This window comes from Heloderma suspectum, chromosome 5 (assembly GCF_057233095.1).
Source record: "Heloderma suspectum isolate Gila_16-S chromosome 5, 16-S_ref, whole genome shotgun sequence".
Lineage (NCBI taxonomy): Eukaryota > Metazoa > Chordata > Lepidosauria > Squamata > Helodermatidae > Heloderma > Heloderma suspectum.
The window spans coordinates 234,239,250-234,260,458 of NC_139462.1; positions in this window are offsets into that span (position 1 = coordinate 234,239,250).

Sequence of the window (21,209 nt, forward strand, 5' to 3'; positions counted from 1 at the left end):
ATCACGGATGCAATGAATATGAACTTGAGCACGCTCCAGGAGAGAGCGCAGGACAGGAAGGCCTGGCATGTTATGGTCCATGGGGTCTTGAAGAGTCGGACATGAGTGAACGACTGAACAACAAAAATACTCACCCCATTTCGTTTTGTGGCATCCGCGAGGGGGGAGGCGATCCGTTCCTTCCCCCCGGAATCCTGGAGGGCCGGCTCCCCTCCACGGCAATTTTGCGGAGCGGCCAGCCGGCTCCGAAGCCCCAGTGATATGGCCGCCATTGCTGTATCACTGGCTGGACTGACGTACTGCGGATGCAAATGGCATCCGGCGTAGCAGACACCATTTGCGTCCCTGCTCTTCACCGTGATAGGCTATGTAAATCTTTACGTAGTCTATCATGTCAAAGAGCAGGGACGCAAATGGCGTAACAGACGCCATTTGCGTTCGCAGTCCATCAATCCAGCCAGCAATACGGCAATGGCGGCCATATCGCAGGGGCTTCGGAGCAGGCGGCAGGCAGGATCCGGCCAGAGAGGACTTAGCGAGGAGGTGGCGGTAGGAGATCCAATCCTCCACAGACTTCAGGGGGCCGGATTCAATAGAATCTGGCCTCATTGGGGTCCGTGGAGGATTTCTCTAACATCCCTAGATTCTATGATTCTATGAGGTTCCCTCAACAGAATTTATTTTTATTTTATTTATTCAAAATATTTCTTGGCCGCCTTTCAGGGCAGAAGCCCTCCCAAGGTGGCTTACAACAATAAAATACATAAAAACAGTTAAAATATTAAAAGTCTTAAAAACATAATACAATAAAAACAACAATAAGAGCCAACAATTAAAACAACAATTAAAACAACAATTAAAACCAACAATGATGTTAACAGCAGCAACAGCAGCAGCCATATCAATAGAAGGCCAAGGTAAAATAATATGATTTCAAGGCCTTCTTAAAAGCCTGCAATGATGGAGCATGGCAGACCTCCGATGGCAGCTTGTTCCAAAGGTGTGCGGCCACTGCAGAGAAGGCCCTCTAGTGCGTGGTCACCTACCTAACTGCTCTCACAGGTGGGCAAATGGGAAGGGCCTGTCTTTCTGATCTTACAGTGCAGGCAGGCTGAGATGGGTGTAGGCGGTCCTTCAAGTAACTTGGTCCCAAACTGCTTAAGGCTTTAAAGGACGTTGAATTGGGCTCGGAAACGCACCAGTAGGGATGTACGAAAGTCACTTACCTTTTCGACGGGGCGATTCGCGGTGGGGGGGAGGCGCTCCACACCTCCGCCCGAAATCCTGACACGGCCGGCTCCGGGGCCGCTGGGCAGCCTTCCGGGAAAAAAGCCACAAAAAAACCGCGTACGCAAATGGCGGCAGCTGCGGCGGCCGCCATTTGCGTAGCCTACGTAAATATTTACGTAAGCTATTACGGTGGAAAAAAAAGAATGCAAATGACGGCCGCCGTAGCCGCCGCCATTTGCGTATGCGGTTTTGTTGTTGTTGTTTTTTGCTTGCCGTGATAGGCTACGTAAATACTTACATAGCCTATCACGGCAAGGTGCAGGACGGAAATGGCGGCCACGGCAGCCGGTCGAAAGACCAGCCACCGTCGGAGCCCCAGGTAAGCTTCATCCTGGGGGGGATACCGCAGGCGGGTGGGGGGTGGGTGGGAGGCCATTCCGCCACGGATTTCGGGGGCCGAATGCCAGTGCATTCGGCCTCACTGAAAGCCATGGCGGAATTCTCCGCCATCCCTACGCACCAGTAACCAGTGCAGCTGGCGCAGTAAAGGCATTATATGATCGAATCGCCTCACCCCCACCAATACTCAGGCGGCCGCATTCTGCACAAGCTGGAGTTTGAGCCGCCTTCAAAGGCAGCCCCACGTATAGCGCATTGCAGTAGTCCAGCCTGGACGTGACTAGTGCGTGGATAACTGAGATAAGGTCCGTCTTCTCCGGATAGGGCCTCAGTTGGGGTGCCAGCTTAAGTTGGTAAAAAGCACTCCTGGACACCGCAGCCCCTTGGGCTTCCCCAGTTAGCTCAGAGTCCAGGAGGGCTCCCAAACTGCGCACTTGGTCTTTCAGGGGGAGTGCAACCCCGTCTAAGACCACTAGCACAAGAGTCACGTGCAGGTAGGGATGTCAGAGAATTCCGCCATGGACTCCAGTGAGGTCGAGGCCGGATTCTAAAGAATCTGCCCCCCCGGAATCCATGGTGGAATGGCCTCCCCTCCCCCCGCCACCCTGTGAAATCACCCCGGGACGGAGTGTACCTGGCAGCAGATGCGGCGGTTCCGGCGGCGGCAGGTGCGGCGGCGGATGTGGCAGCAGCTCCACCTGGTCTCCCGGCTGCTGCCGGGCTGCTGCGGCCGCAAATGGCGGCCGTCACAGCGGCCGCCATTTCTGTCCTTGCAGAAAGCCGCGATAGGCTACGTAAATACTTATGTAGCCTATCACGGCAAAGAGCAGGGGCGCAAATGTCGGCTGCTACGCCATTTGCGCCCCTGCTCTTTGCCATAATAGGCTACGTAAGTATTTACGTAGCCTATCATGAAGAAAGGCAGCCACACAAATGGCGTAGCAGCCACCATTTGCGTGGCTGCCTTTTGCCGTGATAGTAAATACTTACATAGCCTATCACGGCTTACTGCAAGGACGCAAGTGGTGGCCGCTACGACGGCCACCATTTGTGGCTGCAGCAGCCCAGCAGCAGCCAGAACTCTGGCTGCGGCCGGCCCCAGCTGGTGGCTCCATGGAGCCGCCACGGAGGCGGCCAGGGAGGATTCCGGGGGGAGGGACGGAGAGCCTCCCCCCCATTGCGGATGCCCCGGACTGGACGGGTGAGTGGGATTCGTCCATCCCTACATGCAGGCAGAAGGAGATTCAGCTTATTTCCAAGTGCCTGAAACAAACAAAAAAAGTGCTATTAGGAAACTGCAACGGCATTAACTCCACTTGTATGACTGGTATTATCCATTCAAGCTGGAATGTTGCCAGAGGATTGGATGACAATGCTCCTATCTACTATTTTCCATAGTGCTGATCAGAGGACATACTAACAAGGGAAGAGCCCTGATGCTGGATCAGACCCAGGTCCCTCTAGTCCAGCATTCCGTTCACACGTGGCCAGCCAGCTGCCCACGGGAAGCCCACAAGCAGGGCCCAAGTGCGTCAGCCCCCTCCCGCCCACGTTCCCCAGCAACTGGTGTGCACAGGCATACTGCCTCTGGTACTGGGGGTGGCACGTAGCCATCAGGACCGGTGGCCATTGGTAGCCGTCTGCTACGTATGGTGGTGGGGCGCAAGTTGTAACCCGTGAGGCCAGAAGGGAGTCGCATGCAGAAATCCTTTAACAAAGGGAATTGCGGGAAGCACCCTTCTTTTCATTAAATTCCTCGCAGCCCCCCTCCCCCCACTGCACCCCCCAACACCCAACACCCGACTCACTAGCAGACTAGATAACAACTGTGGACTACCCTGCAAGGCTGTCATGCACCAGGGATGGGCACCCTTCGGGCTTGCGGGATCTACTTGGTTTTGGCACTAGACCCTGACGGGCCAGATCCACCAGCTGGAGAGAGGTGCAAAAGGGTGGCTTGGAATGGGGGTGAGGGATACCCCCTTAGAACTGACGACAAGAGTGCCCCAGCGCATGCTCATCCCAGTTCTGGAACTGTTTTCACTACCAGAACTGAGCTCGCAGACCTGTCACACAGAACTCCGCTCCTGCTTTTCGACCCACGCCCTCTTCCCATTTCAGCCACTCATCTCGAATGAGGAGACGAGGGAGCCCTTCCTTGCTGCTGCTGTTAGGCAATGAGGAGCAGAAACTCTTGCTGGACCATTGCAGAGTCCTAGAAATCCACCAGAAGTCCCCGCCCCCCCGCCCCCCCGGTCATACGCTGCTCTCCCTTCCGGCAAGAGGGGTAAAGCAGCAGCCGTGGACTCCCTTGCCGTGCTGACGGAACCCAACGTCAGCCACAGCCCCCGCCCACACACACACACACCATACGGGGGTAGCGGCAGTCAGACTTCACTTGCACTGGCAGGCGTGTTTTTTAGTGGTTACAAGTGCGTGAGGATAGACCCCCAAAAGGGGGGGTGGGCCAAAATGATCCAGGAAATCCCCGTCTGCAGACAAGCCTTCGTACTTCTCTCTATGGCCAAATGTCGATCACAGCTGCAGCTTCACTCACTGACTTAGGGATGGGCGGATCACTTACCCCCGTTCCAGTTGGGGGGGTCCACGGGAGGGGAGGCGATCCGTCCCTCCCCCTGGAATCTGTCTGGGCCGGCTCCGCTCCGCGGTGATCCTGTGGAGCCGGCCGCTGGCTCTGCACTGCTGGCGATACAGCCAGCTGCCATTGCTGTGCCGTATCGCTGTGCTCAGTCCGGATGCAAATGGCGTCCACTACGCCATTTGCGTCCCTGTTTTCACGTGATAGGCTATGCAAATTATACGTACGCAGATATTTGCATAGCCTATTGCGTGAAAAAGCAGGGACGCAAATGGAGTAGTGGGCGCCATTTGCAGCCATAAAGCTGTTAGATTAACCTAAATGCAGCTGTAAATGGCTGCATTTAGGGCAATCTAACAGCTTTATGGCCACAAACGGCGCCCACTACGCCATTTGCGTCCAGACTGAGCACAGCGATATGGCACGGCGATGGCGGGTGGCTGTATTGCCAGCTACAGATCACCGGGCGGAGGAACCAGCCCGGACGGATTCCGGAGGGGCGCGGAGGTGAGTGCTCCATTCTGCCATGGACCCCGATGGGGCCGGACTCTTGGAATCCAGCCTCACTGGGGTCTGTGGCGGAATTCTCCAACATCCCCACACTGACTAAACACACCAAAAGGGGGCCGCAGTCGCCCTCCCCACAGAACGACTGGGCAGAACGATGGACAGCGGCCTGCTTCCCGCCACAAGATCGGGTCAGGCTGTCACGTCGGATGGAACCACCTGGAATTGTTTGTAATCTAGAGGCTCCTCGGCCCTTTGCCCCAGGCCAGGCGCAGCCCCTGCTGCCTGGAGAGGGCCCGCAGCTGGAGGTGGTGGGAGTCCCAGCCTCTCGGGGGCCAGGGCGGCCCGCCCAGCGGCTGAGCCAGTGATTGGCTGAGGCAAATCTGCCCTGGGTTGCCAGGGCTGGGCTGTAAAAGTGGGCTGAGGCCGAGACATGGGGTCTCCCTTCATCCTGGTGGTCCTGGACCTGCAGACGGCTGGTTGCTATCTGGGGAGATCCATACTTAGGTATGCAAGGATAGGCCAGGGAGATTTATTATTTTGCTTGGGTGTGCATTCATGAAGCTCTCTGTTTGTAATTAAGTGATTTAGCTTCGTGCCCTCTGTGTAACCTGCTACTTCCATTCTTCCCTTTCCCTCTACCCTTTTATTTTGATCTTGATAAACCTTTATCCAACCTTTAGTTGGTGTGATCTCCCTGCATAACCTCAGTGCTGATTTCAGTGCCTCTTGGCTTACGAGGGTGGCTGCTGGGTATTTGGGGGACTGAAAGGCCAGGTTTGGCCAGCCCTGTTTTTGTGAAGGGGGTCCTGGGATTGGGTCCTGGGCGGTCCTCCCTCGCAGGGAGGTTGGGGCCGGTCCCGGCGGCGGGGATCCCTTCCTTCCCCTCCCCTCCTTCCTTGACAGTCCCTTTCTCACAAAGTGGTTGGGAACCAGTCTGAACATTGTGTCTTATATCTTTTTAATATAAGATGTTGTAATTTACAGAAAAATAGGAGAGCCAGTGTGGTGTAGTGGCAAGAGTGTTGGACTAGGAGCTGGGAGATCCGGGTTCTAGTCCCCACTCGGCCATGGAAGCTCACTGGGAGACTTTGGGCCAGTCACAGACTCTCAGCCCAACCCACCTCACAGGGTTGTTGTTGTGAGGATAAAATGGAGAGGAGGAGGATAATGTAAACCGCCTTGGGTTCCTGGCAAAAGGAAAAATGGCAAGTATAAATGCAATAAATAAATAAATAAAAATAGGGGACAATAGAGACCAGATGAAGGCAGCTCTGCCACCACGGTCATGAGGGGGAGAATCCCTTAGGTTTTTTTGCGGGGTGAGGCTGTCTTCTTTGCCTGGGGACGGCTTCAGTGGGAGTAGAGGTGTAAAGCAGGAGCCCATTGACAGGTGGAGCCGACCCGGATGGGGGGACCTGCTGCCCAGCGGAGGCACAGGGCTGCTTGGCTGCTCTTCGAGAAAGAGTCCGGGCACTGGTGGCACACCGTCACGGCATGACTCACGCTGCCCCTCCAGTTCCCTGCCGGTTTCCCAGCTAGGGTCTGCTGCGAGAGGCGCTGCTCATCCAGAGAATGCACAGAAGCCTGTGCCAGAATAAATTTGTTTCTGAGTAACTCTAGTTGCAAAGCAAGTTGGAGCCAAAAAATGGGGGGGGGGGCAGGGAGAAGAAATGTGGAATTGAAAGTAGGCTTTCTGGGAAATGTGGTGCCTTGCAAGAAACCCCTTTGTGACAGGAGTGGTTGCAGCCAACACGTGCTGGCGTTTGCCAGAGAGTCAAAGCCACAGGGGCTTTCTTTTTTAAGGATGCCTATTTTTATACCATGCGTTTATTTTTATTATTTTTAATTTGGTTTGCTGCTGCAATTGGAGTTTTGTTTCTCAACTTACAGGCTATGTATCACCATTCACGTCCTCAGCTCAGGGACACGGAGATGATACTGCAGAGTTTGAGCTAGAGCCCACCTTCCACCGCCATCACCAAACGTCAGCGGAGAGACATTCTGAAATCAACGTTGACTATTTATATTGCAGGAGTATCCCACAGATACTGAGGCAAGACAAATTATCAACCTCGGTTTTAGAATGTCCCTGTCTTTCGGTGGGGGGGGGGGGGGCTAGTTCAAATTTTGCAGTCTCGCCTCTGTGTCCCTGAGCCGAGGATGTGAATGGTGATACATCAGTAGGCTCCTGGAGCCACCCATGCCGAATCCAAGCGCTGTGACGTTGCGGTAGAATGCATCCCTAGTTCATTTCGTTCATTCATTTAGAACATCAGAAGAGCCCTGATGCTGGGTCAGACGCAGGGTCCATCTAGTCCAGCATTCCGTTCACACAGTGGCCGACCAGCTGTCGACCAGGAACCTACAAGCAGGGCATGAGCTCAACAATTTTAGATGTATTAAAATGGGGGTGGTAGAATCTCCAATGCAGCAGCAAACCAAATGAGAAGCAATAAAAAATAAACACGTCATATAAAAATAAGCAACCTTAAAAAAGAAAACCCCAGTGCCCTTGACTCCCTGATAAATGGTAGCAAGTGTTGGCTGCAAACCACACCTGTCACAAAAGGGTTTCTAGCAAGTCACCACATTTCCCAGAAAGGCTCCTTTCACTTTCACATTTCTCCCCCGCCCTCCACATTTTTTTGCCTCCCATTCATGTCTTCTCTTTCCTCCAAGTAGCTCAAGGAAAAGTACAGCCCAGCCCTACTTTATCTTCAGGACAATCCTGTGAAATGGGTTAGGCTGAAAGCTGGTGACTGGCCCAAGGTCACCCAGTGGGGATTTGAAACCAAGTCTCCCTAATCTGACACTAGGATAGGAACCTCTTTGGAAGCCCAAACAATCACGACTAAGACAGATAACTTTCTGAATCTAGGAATCTACATTTTCAGGAAGCAGCCTCATGGGCTATCTGAGCCCCCCCTGCCCTGCCCTGCATGCTTCTGCATTTCCCTGACCCATGGCCCCTCGCTTTCTCTGCTGCTGATGGGGACTGTTAGCAATCTGGCCATTGCATTTTGCATGAGCTGCAGCTTCTGAACCATCTTCAAAGGCAGCCCCACGTAGAGTGCATTGCAGTAATCTAACTTGGAGGTTACCAGAGCATAGACAACTGAAGCCAGGCTATCCCTGCCCAGGTAGGGGTGTAGCTGGGCCATCAACTGAAGTTGGTCGAAGGCACTCCGTGCCACTGAGGCCACCTGAGCCTCAAGTGACAACGATGGTTCCAGGAGGACCCCCAAGCTACAGACCTGCTCCTTCAGGGGGAGTGCAACCCCATCCAGAACAGGTTGAGCACCCTCCATCTGGTCAGCAGAACCATCCACCAACAGCATCTCAGTCTTGTCTGGACTGAGTTTCAGTTTATTAGCCCTCATCCAGTCCATTGTTGCAGCCAGGCACTGATTCAGCACATCCACAGCCTCATCTGAAGAGGATGAAATGGAGAAATAGAGCTGCGTGTCATCAGCATACTGATGACAACGCACTCCAAAACTCCGGATGACCGCACTCAACGGTTTTATGTAGATGTTGAGCAGCATGGGGGACAAAACTGACCCCTGTGGAACCCCATACTGGAGAATCCATAAGGGCCAAGCAATGCTCCCCAAGCACCACCTTCTGGAGCCGACCCTCCAAGTAGGAGTGAAATCACTGCAATGCAGTGCTTCCCACTCCCAGCTCAGAGAGCCGTCCCAGAAGGATACCATGGTCGATGGTATTGAAAGCTGCTGAGAGATCAAAGAGAATCAACAGGGTCACACTCCCCCTGTTTTTCCCCCGACATAGTTCATCAAACAGGGTGACCAAGGCTGTTTCTGTGCCAAAACGTGGCCTGAACCCCGATTGAAATGGATACAGATAATCGGTCTCATCCAAGAGTGCCTGGAATCACTACACTGATTGCCCCCCCCCCCAGGTCTCCCCAATTGGCCCAATATCCTCCCTCCCAGGCACATACTCAGGCCACCAGAAAGCCAGGCAGAGGAACAGGGTCCAGGTCCTGAAGCACGCACAGCTAGGTGGTTTCCAGCACTTCCAGCAGTAGGCAGCCTTCACAGCTGGAGCCAGGCTGGGGCCCTGCCCTCCCAGGCCAGGTGGAAAGAGCCAGGCAGAGAGACAGGGTCCAGGTCCTGCAGGGCTCTCAGCTGGATGGTCTGTTAACTATCGTAACAGTCCACCTTCTGGTTTTCCTTGTCGCTGGAGATCTGTATGTTATTCCTTAAGACAGCTGACGATCTGTGCCTTTCTGTCTCGTTCTTTTGCTGCAGGCCTCCCAATCTACCTGCTCCATTCTATCCATGGCATTCTCTCCACATCCAGCTCTTCACAGTCTGCGGTCCTCTCCAGAACCAGTTCCTTCCCAGTTCTACTGGCCAACTCAGCCCCCTCCTCCCCTGATCTGGCTTAACTCTCCTCCCTCCTTCCAACTGCCTCCTAACTGTCCCACCTGTCCGTCCTCCTCCTTCCCAACTTCCCATTGTTGTGGTACCTGCCACATCTGCAGAGGTGCAAGGGTAGTGGAGCAGAACCCTTTCTTCACTGCCCTCACCATCATCACTGCCACAGAGTGGGCTTTAGGTGGGCTTTAGATAGCCCGTGTTTGGTCAGACTTGCGCTGCATTTTCTCCAATGTCACTCTAGTTACTGGCCCACTCGTTTCATCACCACTCTCTCCCTGGAAGCTCCACTCAGCAGTAGAAGGTGCTCAGTCAGGAGTGAGTGTGTCAATGTGCCTCCGCAGGGCCACATAGTGGTCAGGTGCACTTGCGCAAGGCAAAACACGACTACATGTGCACAAGTTTAAGGACCCCCCCAAAAATCCCACTTGCGCAAATTGCCACCATTAAAAAAAAAATCTGAAAGCTACAGATCGCGTCAACACCAGTGGGGGGAAACAGAACAAAATCTGCCACGGCCAAACGAGTGAAATCCGTCAAGATTTCACTCCAAAATGGAATCCTCATACATTGCTACTGGATGACTGTGGAATGGGGGGCACCCAGTCGGGGGGATGGAATCAGTAGACTCCACCCCACTGTCTCCCAGGTGTTGCCTGCTGCAGCACAAAACCCTAGGTGGGCAAAACTGGTAGAGATTTATTCCGCCAGTCTCATCCAACCAGGTCTCCATGATACAGGCCAGGTCGGCACACTCACCCAGATCAAGTCCTGGATGGCTGTTTTATTCCCATTGACCAAGAGCTTCAGCTATTGGGTGGTATAGAAATATCATAAATATATAAATAAATTACCTTCAACCCAGGGGTGTTGTCACCAATGCAACTCAGGCACTCTGAAACGGGGGACAGTTTGGGAGCAACCAACACCCTGTTTTGTGCCCCTCACCCATGATGACACAACTGCCTCACAGCTGCCATCATTCAGTTGGTCTGACTTGGGTTTTTCCCACACAGAGCCCTTTTCTAGGGCTAGGCAGTATCTGTAGCTGGTTTTGTTGCCTGTAATTTTGCAACCCCAATCCACACTGAGCCATTTTTTCTCGGTGTGCATAGCAGGATTTCGCATTCACACTAGGGGATGGTCCATGGCAGAATCTGTCCAGGTGCCATTTCCCTGTCCCCCCCTTACCCCTCCCATTGCTCTGTACCCCCCCCCCCAGCACCTTTTCTCCATTTCGGGCATGGACACGGGAGAATGTAATCCTGCAAACGCCACTTTTCTAAAAAGATTTTTTTTTACTCAACGTGTGGTATATTGGAATTCCTCAATTTAGAAATATGAGGCGCACAACTCTCCTACCACTGCTAATTTTCTGCTTGCTTTCCCAACAAAGATGCCTGCTAAAAAGGGGGCTGCTGGTGGGCAGCTTTGTAAAAAAGCAGACTGAGCAGATTCCCCTCAGGGCTCACAAAGCTGCTCACACCACCCCTTTAAATTATTTTTTATACTTGCACAACTCTGTTCTTCTGGAATACCACTAAGATACATTTCTATTTATTAAAATTAAAAACTACTAAGTTAAGCAGATGATTTCAGTACTCCATTCCAAGTAAAGTAAAGCAGCCAAGGAAACAAAGAATTAAGTGGCTGCTGATGCCACTTCGAAGAGCACAGGGGCTCGGGGAAGGAGGGCTCCACTCTGAGGAAGAGGGAAATGATCCCTTAGGAGGGGCCCATTCTCCAAAGATGAGCAAATATCCTCTCACACCGAGGATGTGCCTCCGAGGGGAGCAGAGCTTGTGGCAGCGGGAGATTTGATCATTAGACACATGGACAGCTGGGTTTGTGATGGGCGTGTAGACCGCATGGTGAATTGCCTGCATGGTGCAAAGGTTGCGGATATCACACACCATCTAGATAGCCTAGTAGATATTGCTGGGGTGGAGTTGGTGGTCGTGGTCCCTGTTGATACCAACGATGTGGGAAAATGTAGTTGTGAGGTCCTGGAAGCCAAATTTAGGTTGCTAGGCAGGAGGTTCAAATCCAGGACCACCAAGACAGCCTTCTCTGAAATGCTACCTGTTCCACTCACAGGGCCAGCTAGACAGGTGAAGCTGAGGAGTCTCAATGTGTGGATGAGACGGTGGTGCAGGGAGGAGGGGCTCAGATTTGTTACGCACTGGGGAACATTTTGGGACAAGCCGGGCCTGTACAAGAGGGATGGGCTCCATTTGAACCAAAATGGAACCAGACTGCTGGTGCGAAACATAAAAAAGGTGGTGGAGCAGCTTTTAAACTAAACCCTGGGGGAAAGCTGGAAGGACCTGGGAAGCATTCAATTCAGGTTAAATCATCCCAAGGGGATGAAGATGAAAATGTGTTTGATTGTCCAAATGTAGAAGGGGAGGAAATAGGCCAGGAGTACAGGGTAGAACATGGTAGCCAATCGAACAGGCCTAAGTGCCATAGCAAAAGATGCACAAGCCAGAGGCATCTGGGGCTGGACACCATGTACAGGTGTTTCTATGCAAATGCTAGAAGCCTCTGAGCCAAAATGGGAGAGTTGGAGTGCCTGGTTTTAAAGGCAAACCTGGATATAGTTTTCAGGAATGGGGTGAAATTGGGGGTGGGATGCTCTTAGGGGGAGCTTCAGATGCTGCCCTGGAGAACCTGGGATTTTGGCTTCTCAAGGCAAAAGTGTGCACATTAGGGAACAGGGGAGAGAGGAATAACTCCATGACAGATTGCTGAAATGTGGTGAAATGTCTGTGTGTGTGTGTGTGGAGGGGGGAGGGATGCTCTCCTAGGGAGCCTATTAGTTGCTCCCGAGGGAGCCTATTAGTTATCCAGGAGGGGGGAGCCTGGACAGGGGCCAGGAAACAAGCCTCTCTTGTTGGTTGAGCAGCCCCAGCCATTCTGCTGACGCTCAGTTCTATTCCCCACACCCCACCCTGAAGTATGTTCCTTTCAAGCACTGTGTGAGCCCTGCAAACCAGATTTTAAAGGTACGGTACACTCGGCTTATCTTGCTTCATGTGTCCCTGACAAACCAAAGCTGATTCTATGAAAATCTGGACAGTATTTCAACCATTGTCATGAAGATCCCCTGCTAGCGAAACACCTTATGTGTACGTTGAAAGGAAAACATAATGTGTGACACAGAACTCCCCCTCTCTCATTCTGAGCTCTTCGGGTGCCTCTGAGGCATTCGAAGTTCTTCAGGGCCCTAAGGACTGCTCTCAGATTACGCCCTCCTGTCATGCTTGGAAGACTGAGATTCAGGGCCAAACAAGATGTGATACGAGACACTTGGTTTAACACCATGTATATCATTCCCCGCCCCCCAATTGTAAATAGTAGCCACTGGGCCCCTGATCAGGACTGGGGTGCGTTGGGAGGGTTTTTTTAAAAAAATGTTCATCATCCGGATGAAACCTGCTCCCCCGCCCCTCCCCAGCTGCTAGTTGCATGGGGAAGGGAGCGCCCGTCGGTGCTCTGGATGTGCCCGCCAGTGGCTGCTACTGAACTCCGAAAAAGGGCGCGTGCATCATGCAGCCAGGTGTTTGGCATGGTGTGTAGTTCGACCCTTGACCATCCGGGAACTGTAGGGATGGGCCTGAGAAAAGGACTCTCATCCTTTCATAAGGGTGGGGTTGCCATGTTCCTTTTATATTTGCCAGTAACCCCCAGCAGCTCCCACCCTATCTTCGTGGTTTTCAATCTGACTATTCAGGGAGCTTTTTCCACACAGACTTATCTGCTGAGAAACACCTGTACATTGCAGAGGATTCCGCGAAATATTGTAGGGCAGACACCCATTGCACATGGGGTCCGATGGGGCCTGTTTAACCTCAGCGTCACCCTGGGTGAACTGGTAGTGCTCCCCAGGACACGCGCCCAACGTGCCTCCGTGGTGTTGGCCACGCTGCTTTTCAGGGGAACTTCATCAGGCAGGACTGATCCCCAGCAAGCTTCCCAGGAAGCCCAGAATGCTGTCTGAAAACGTCTGCCCCCCTTAATCCTCACCTTTGTGGCACAAGGCAAAGGACCACAGCTGGGGAGAGCAGGGAAGAACGACCACGCAGGCAAGGGGAGGCGAAACGTCGCAGCCTTGGCTGATCTGTTCAGTAAAGAGCAAAGATCCAGCCAGCAGCTGCACCGGGTGGAGCCTGAGCCTGCTTCTGCCCCCGCCCACAGGTACTTAAGGCGGGGCTGCCAGAGGCAGCGCCTCGGCGTGCGCCTCGGCGTCGCGCCAAGTGCGAAGCTAAGTGTGCACTTAGCGTCGCACTTGGAGTCGGAAGATCTACCCACCTGCTTCTCCAGAGACACCAGCAGCCACAACACCAGCAGCAAATAGCAGCAGCAGCAGAGGGCAGCAGCTTTAGAGACCAGGGGAGGGGGCAAACGTGGACTATCTGCTCCTTCTTAGCTGCTGTTCTCTTTTATCTCTTTTATATTCTTTTAAACTGTTGTATATTTTATATCTTAATATTTTAATATGTGCCTGGGAGGACTATTGGATAACTCAGGGGGTGGGGGAGGTGCCACCATAACTGTGGTCACGGGCAGGGGGAGGTATGGCGTTGGGGGATTAACAGGCCAGATGAGGAGAAGAGGGGCTAGACACCTTACAGCTGTCCCCTCTTCTGGTTCTTCCCCCAACCTGATGGTTCCTGGCAGCCTTACCAGTCTGCCCTCGGGTCTGATGGTGCTGCTGCTGAATGCCAGGTCGGCCCAAAATAAGACCTCCCTCATCCATGATTTGATTGTGGATGAGGGGGCTGACCTGGCATGTATTACTGAGACCTGGGTGGGGGAACTGGGAGGGGTCACTCTCTCCCAGCTGTGCCCTCCTGGGTACTCGGTGCAGCACCAACACCGACTCGAGGGGAGGGGAGGGGGGGTTGCCGTGGTCTATAGGAATTCAATCTCCCTCTCCAGGCTTCCTGCTCATTCGAGTGCAGATCTTGAGTGTCTGTACCTTGTGTTGGGTACCCGGGACAGATTAGGGATTCTGTTGGTGTACCGCCCACCCCGCTGCCCATCAGACTCCCTGCCTGAGCTGACGGAGGTGGTCTCGGACTTGGTGTTGAGGACCCCCAGGATGATGGTCCTGGGGGATCTCAACTTCCATGCCGAGGCCGCTGTATCCGGGGCGGCTCAGGACTTCATGGCCGCCATGACAACCATGGGGCTGTCCCAACATGTCATCGGCCCAACGCATATAAAAGGACACACAATTGATCTGGTTTTCTCGACTGGGCAGGAGGATGGTGATCTGAAAGTGGAGGAATTAACATCTGTCCCTTTGTCATGGTCAGATCACTTCCTGCTGAGGTTTAGACTTCTGGCGGCCTTCCCCCTCTGCAAGGGTGGGGGACCTATTAAAATGGTCCGCCCCCGGAGATTAATGGATTCCGATGGATTCCAGAGGGCTCTGGGGGATTTTCCCGCTGGTATGGCTGGTGCTCCTGTCGAAGCCCAGGTCGCTCTGTGGAATGCAGAGATGACTCGGGCGGTTGACACGATCGCGCCCAAGCGCCCTCTCCCTCTGAGCAGAGCCCGGCCAGCTCCTTGGTATACGCCTGAGCTGAGGGCAATGAAGCAAGAGGGGAGACGGCTAGAACGCAGGTGGAGGAAAACTCGTGCTGAATCTGACCGAGCACAGGTAAGAGCCCACTATCGAGCCTACTCTGTGGCGGTGAGGGTGGCAAAGAGGCAGTTCTTTTCCACCAGCATTGCATCTTCTCAGTGTCATCCAGCGGAGATTTTCCAAGTGGTTCGTGGCCTGTTACATTCTCGGCCAGGGAGAGAGAGACGGTGGAACCCTCGGTGGCATGCTGTGACGAGTTTGCACGGCACTTTGAAGATAAAGTTGCTCAGATTCGTCATGAATTGGACACGATTAATGCAGTTCCATTGGTAGAGGTGTTCAGAGCACCGTCTGGTCCAGTTTTATTGGATGAGTTTCAGTTACTGAGGCCTGAGGATGCGGACAAGGTGCTTGGCCAAGTCCGATCGACCACTTGTGTGCTTGACCCTTGCCCTTCGTGGCTTATTAAATCAAACAAGGAGGGGCTATCTGGCTGGGTCCATGTAAATTCCTCCTTGAGAGAGGGAGTGGCGCCTGCCGCTTTAAAAGAGGCAGTAATTAGACCACTCCTGAAAAAGCCTAACCCGGACCCAGAGGATGTTAACAATTATAGGCCAGTGGCCAACATCCCCTTCCTGGGCAAGGTGCTTGAGCGGGTGGTTGTAGGACAGCTCCAGGCACTCTTGAATGAAACGGAATATCTAGATCCATTTCAATCGGGCTTCAGGCCTGGTTTTGGAACGGAAACTGCCTTGGTCGCCCTGTGGGATGACCTCTGCCGGGAGAGGGACAGGGGGAGTGCGACCCTGTTGATTCTCCTGGACCTCTCAGCGGCTTTCGATACCATCGACCATGGTATCCTTCTGGATAGGTTGTCTGGGTTGGGAGTTGGAGGCACTGCACTACAGTGGTTCCGCTCCTACTTGGATGGCCGATTCCAGAAGGTGGTGCTGGGGGATTATTGCTCTGTGCCATGGCAATTGTGCCATGGGGTTCCACAGGGCTCTATTCTATCCCCCATGCTGTTTAACATCTACATGAAACCGCTGGGGGAGGTTATCCGGAGGTGTGGGCTGAGGTGCCATCAATATGCGGATGACACCCAGCTCTACCTCTCTTTCTCATCAAAACCAGGTGAGGCAGTGGCTGTTCTGAACCAGTGCCTGGGCACGGTAATGGACTGGATGAGGGCTAATAAACTGAAACTCAATCCAGACAAGACGGAGGTACTGTTAGTGGGTGGTTCGTCTGCCCGGCTAGGTGATAATCAACCTGTTCTGGAGGGGGTTGCACTCCCCCTAAAGGATCAGGTTCGTAGTTTGGGGGTGCTCTTGGATCCAGAACTGTCACTTGAGGCACAGGTGAACTCAGTGGCACGGAGCACTTTTTATCAGCTTAGGCTGGTATACCAACTACGCCCTTATCTGGACAGAGATAGCCTAGCTACAGTTATCCATGCTGTGATAACTTCTCGTCTGGATTACTGCAATGCGTTATACGTGGGGCTGCCTTTGAAAACGGTCCGGAAACTTCAGCTGGTCCAAAATAGGGCAGCAAGATTGTTAACAGGGACTGGCCTGCGAGCTCATATTACGCCAGTACTTTTCCAGCTGCACTGGCTGCCGGTCCATTTCCGGGCCCGATTCAAAGTGCTGGTGTTAACATTCAAAGCCCTTAACGGCTTGGGGCCAGGTTACCTGAAGGATCGCCTCCTCCCATATGTGCCTGCCCGGACCTTAAGATCATCAGCAGTGGCCCTTCTCCGTGAGCCCCTGCCAAAGGAAGTGAGGCGGGTGGCTACTAGGAGGAGGGCTTTTTCTGTTGTGGCACCCCGGCTCTGGAATGAGCTCCCTAGTGAGGTTCGCCTGGCGCCTACATTGTACTCCTTTCGGCGCCAGGTGAAGACCTTTTTATTTTCCCAGGCATTTTAGCTTTCTAAATTTTTATCTTTGCTGTTTTAAATCTGTATTTTAAACTCCTGTACTGCTGCTAGGTTTTATTGTGGTTGTATTGTTATATTGTGGTTTTAATGTTCTATATATTTTAAATTGTTTTATTGTGTGTTGTTTGGTTTTAGTTTTTGTGAACCGCCCAGAGAGCTTCGGCTATTGGGCGGTATAGAAATAAATAAAATAAATAAATAAATAAATAAATAAATAAAAAAGATCCGAATAGGTCATTTTTCATGCAGAAGCAGGACCAACAGAGCACAGAACAGCCTTCGGAAGGAGCTGCATGAACACCCCCACCCCCACTTTCCTGATTTTTCTGCGTGGAAGTAAACAGACACCCCGTTGCTAGGTGGAGCGTTATTTCTCAGCATCTGAATTCCGAGAAATGGCACACAGAAGATCCCTTTTGGTTTTGCTGCCTCTCCGTTGCTGTGCTGTTTCCTCTGCTGCTGTTCCTGCCTTACTTGGCTGCCTGAGCGGGGGACGGCCGTCAGAACTCCGGATGGCAGGAGGCACAGAGGGGGGAGATGGTGGCTGCTGCAAAGGGGAGCAGAATTAGAAAGAGGCAGATCTCCGCAAACGAACTGGGTCAGCACAAAAGCGCAGCCATGTCAGGTGCCTGCACCCAGTAATTCCACACAGACTGCCGAATCCAGTTGCTGGCACAACCAGCCCACGTGGCGCCTGAACCACTGAAACCCACACAAAAATGGTGCCTGTGACTAGGGTGACTCTGGACCTTCCTTCGCTATGCCTTGTTTTGCTGTGGCTCTCTCTTTCACCAAAGCATTATGTCCTCCTACTGCAAAGGCGTTAGATGTTTGGCTGTCCAAATGTGGTTGAACTGCAATCCCCATAATCTCTCACCATTGGTTATGTTGGCTCAGGCTGATGGGGGCTGCAGTTCAATAATACCTGGAGGGCCTCACATTCGACATCCCTGTCATAGGGGAACGATTGACAGGGAGACAGGGAAAACAACATCAGAGAGTGTGCAGTCCTGGCTGGCATTCCTGGAGAGAGAGCTACTGGCTTGCAGCTGTAACCCCTGGGGATGGCCCTGGCTCTGGACAGTCCAGGTGTTTCTAGACTACACATCAAAGTCATCTTGAATCTCATTTCACTGTCATGGGAGCGGCCATTTGGTGGGGGTGCTCAGTGATTTCTAACAGATCCCATTCATCTTTTCACACACCTACATTCTCCAGAGGTACTTGTTTGGAAGCTGCAAACGCTGAATTGGGTTTAAACAGATTTATATTAGTTATATCACTGAAGTTCATTATCACTTGGTTTGGGGTCTGAATTTGTTCTGCCTGCAGTGCTCAGTTGTATTACAAATTGGAGCCATTTGTCCAGAAGTTCAGAATATTAACAAGATCCTGCGCATGTGTGGGCTTCAGAAGACCAGATGCTCCAAACCAGCTATTTTGTAGGCTCATGCACAGAAATTCTCTGTGCTTGACAAAACCCTAGTTGACTGCAGTGAACTATGAGATCAGATCACTGGACCCAGCCAACTCCGGTGAGGACCTTGTTGGTTTGAGTCAATCAGATCTCTTGTTTCTTGAACATGTTTTCTGTGGTCCCCATCTTGATCTAAAGTCTCAGGAATTGACCCAGAAAATTATCCACAGAGAAATCTCGGCCTAGTTAATGCTGCATTACATACTGTTGTTAGTTCATAGTGGTGGCTGAAGGACTGGCTGGGGGAGAGGCAAGCCTCTCGCTTCCTTCATCTGTATTAAAATAATATGTCAGACTGGATCTGCAGCCGCCCCTGAAATTCACAGGTGATGAATTTGGGGAGGGGGGGTAAATATTCCCTGGAGCCAGAATTCTCCAACAGTTCAGGGAGAGCCCCCAAAAGAAAACTCTTAGAAAACGTTATCAGGAAATGTGTTTTGTATTCTCGGTATAAGTATGTGTGTTTAGTCAATGTTTATCCTTTTTAGAGAAAAATCAAGTGTGTCTGATTTGGGTTGTCAGGTTGCCTTTCTGAGCACAAACCATCCCTATGTACCGTAATGTTTCTGGCAGATCCATTCCTTGATCCAGGCCTGTATTTCAGAAGGCCCTGGATGAATCCCTGGGCAATCCATACCAGCACTATGCTGGAGTGGAAGGACAAGAGGGCGTCTAGCATCAGGAAGGGTGTCCGCTTGTGGATGGATGCAAGGAAGAGATCAGAACATTAAACTCCACATCTCTTAAGCTTCCTCTGTATCCATATTCTTATTTCTAAAGCGCTCCCTCTGACAGCCTTCTGAACCCGACACTTTGCCAGAGGGAGCGGAAGGAGCCGTCAGGCAGCCTCCGTCGCGCCTGGATGCAGTTCTGGCCGAGAGCCCCCCCCCCCCATCACCAACCCCTGTTGCTGATGACGCCGAGGAAGAGGAGGTCTGTGACCTGCTGAACTTTGCAACTAAGAATCAAGCGCCTGAATTTGCTTGTTTCCTCCTCGCCCCCAATCCCCTTCCGTGCCATGTCTTTCTTATCTTTCGAAGCTGCCTTGGGAGCCTTTTTGGCTAACAGGCATAAAAATGCTATAAATAAATGAAAGTATCCTAAGTAGGGCTGGGTGGACATGCAGTGTTCAAGCTTGTTGAGGTTCTCAAAATTCATCCTTGATGCTCGTTTCATCTCATTTGCATTCTGAATTGCGAGCATTTTTGTTTTCATTTTAGGGGAAAAATGCACATTTAAAAGTGCACATTTTTTCCAAATTGAACCAAAAATGCTCCCCCACCCACCATAGGCATGAACATGTGGATTTGGGGGGGATTTGTGCATTTCTACAAATGCACAAATACATATTTTTGGAAGTGCACACTTGTGCATATGTGCAATTTCAAATACAAACACATTCGGGAAATTGTGAAAAAAAATCTGGAGAATTGCATTCCTGCTTGTGCTTGCATTCAGGGTTGCAAACAGGACATGTTTGAATGATTTGCAAACAGGAACTAAGTTCTCATTCAACCTTAATCCAAAGGGAAAATCCCAGGGCATTACAGACCTCATCATCTCATTTGAGGTTAATTGTGCAGTATCATTTCACTGGCAACTCCTAGATCATCCTGCTGTGACAGTGAGAAATTTACCAGTCTTTGTTTTATAGTGGGGGAACTAGGACAGGGAAGAGAGGAAAGTCTTATCTGCTGAGATCTAGGGACTTGAGATTTCACCCGGAATTTCCCCCAGTGGAACATAGGAAGCTGCCTTATACCGAGTCATCGGTGTAATTTTATTTTTTAGAATTTTATTGTTTTAAAACCATTTGTATGGTTGTACATCGCCCAGAGTGGCCGGGTGAACAGCCAGATGGGCGATGAAGAAATTAATTAATTAATTAATTAATTAAATAAATCCCCAGTATTGCCCACACTGAGTGGCAGCAGCATGGCTCTCCCTCCAGCATTTCAGGCAGGAGTTTTCCCAGCCCTCCCTGGACAGGCTGCCTGGGAATGAACCTGGACCTTCTGCATGCAACGCAGGGGCTCCGCCACTGAGCTATGGTCTCTTGGTAAAAATGGGAGTGGGCAACCCATTTGGCCACAGGCCCCCCAGCACCTGAACACTCCCACTGCTTCCAGCATTCCTTGTCCGGGCGCTACAAGTATTAATCTGGATTGAAATTCATTTCAACTTGTGATGGCTCCAAAGTTCCTAATTCTCTGGTTTGTTATACAAACTTGTCAGCTTGCAATGCTGAAATTTGGAATATAGAACTGGATCCTGTCCATCCACACATGTGTGGTCAGCATTTGGCAGCCCACGTGCTCCAAATCAGCTTCTTTCTAGGTACAGGTGCAACAATCCCTTAAGGCAACCCTTTCCTCTTGGGAAAACTCTTCTTCATGGCTGTGAATTGTGTCATCAGGCCACCAGATCAATCCACCTTGTCTTTGCTCAGTCTGTCCTCCATTTGGGTTCAGAGAATCATAGAACAGTAGGGTTGGAAGGGCCTACAAGGCCATCGAGTCCAACCCCCTGCTCAATGCAGGAATCCAAGTCAGAGCATCCCTGACAGATGGCTGTCCAGCCTCGTCTTGAATGCCTCCAGCGTGGGAGAGCCCACCACCTCCCTAGGTAATTAAGGGTTAATTACCTAGGGAGGTAACTTAGGTAACCTAGGTTACCTACGGAGGCCCACTCCCATTTTTACCCAGAGACCATAGCTCAGTGGCTTGCATGCAGAAGGTCCAGGTTCACTCCCTAGGGTTAACTCTCATGATCAGCCTTCCCCAAGCTGGTGCCCTCCAGATGCTTTGGACTACAGCTCCCAGCATTCCTGACCATTGGCCACACTGGGCGATGCTGATGGGACTTGCAGCCCCAAACATGTCAAGGGTGCCAGGCTGGGGAAGGCTGCTTGGATGCTCTCCTGCAAGCAATGCTTGGCATAGTTCTCCCCCATCCTAACCCCTCTTGCTGCCAGGGGTCTCTGCTTGGCCAGGGAGCAGTTGTGCTTCCACGTGCCTCTCTGCTGGGGCTTGTGCTGTAGGCAGGAGAAGCCA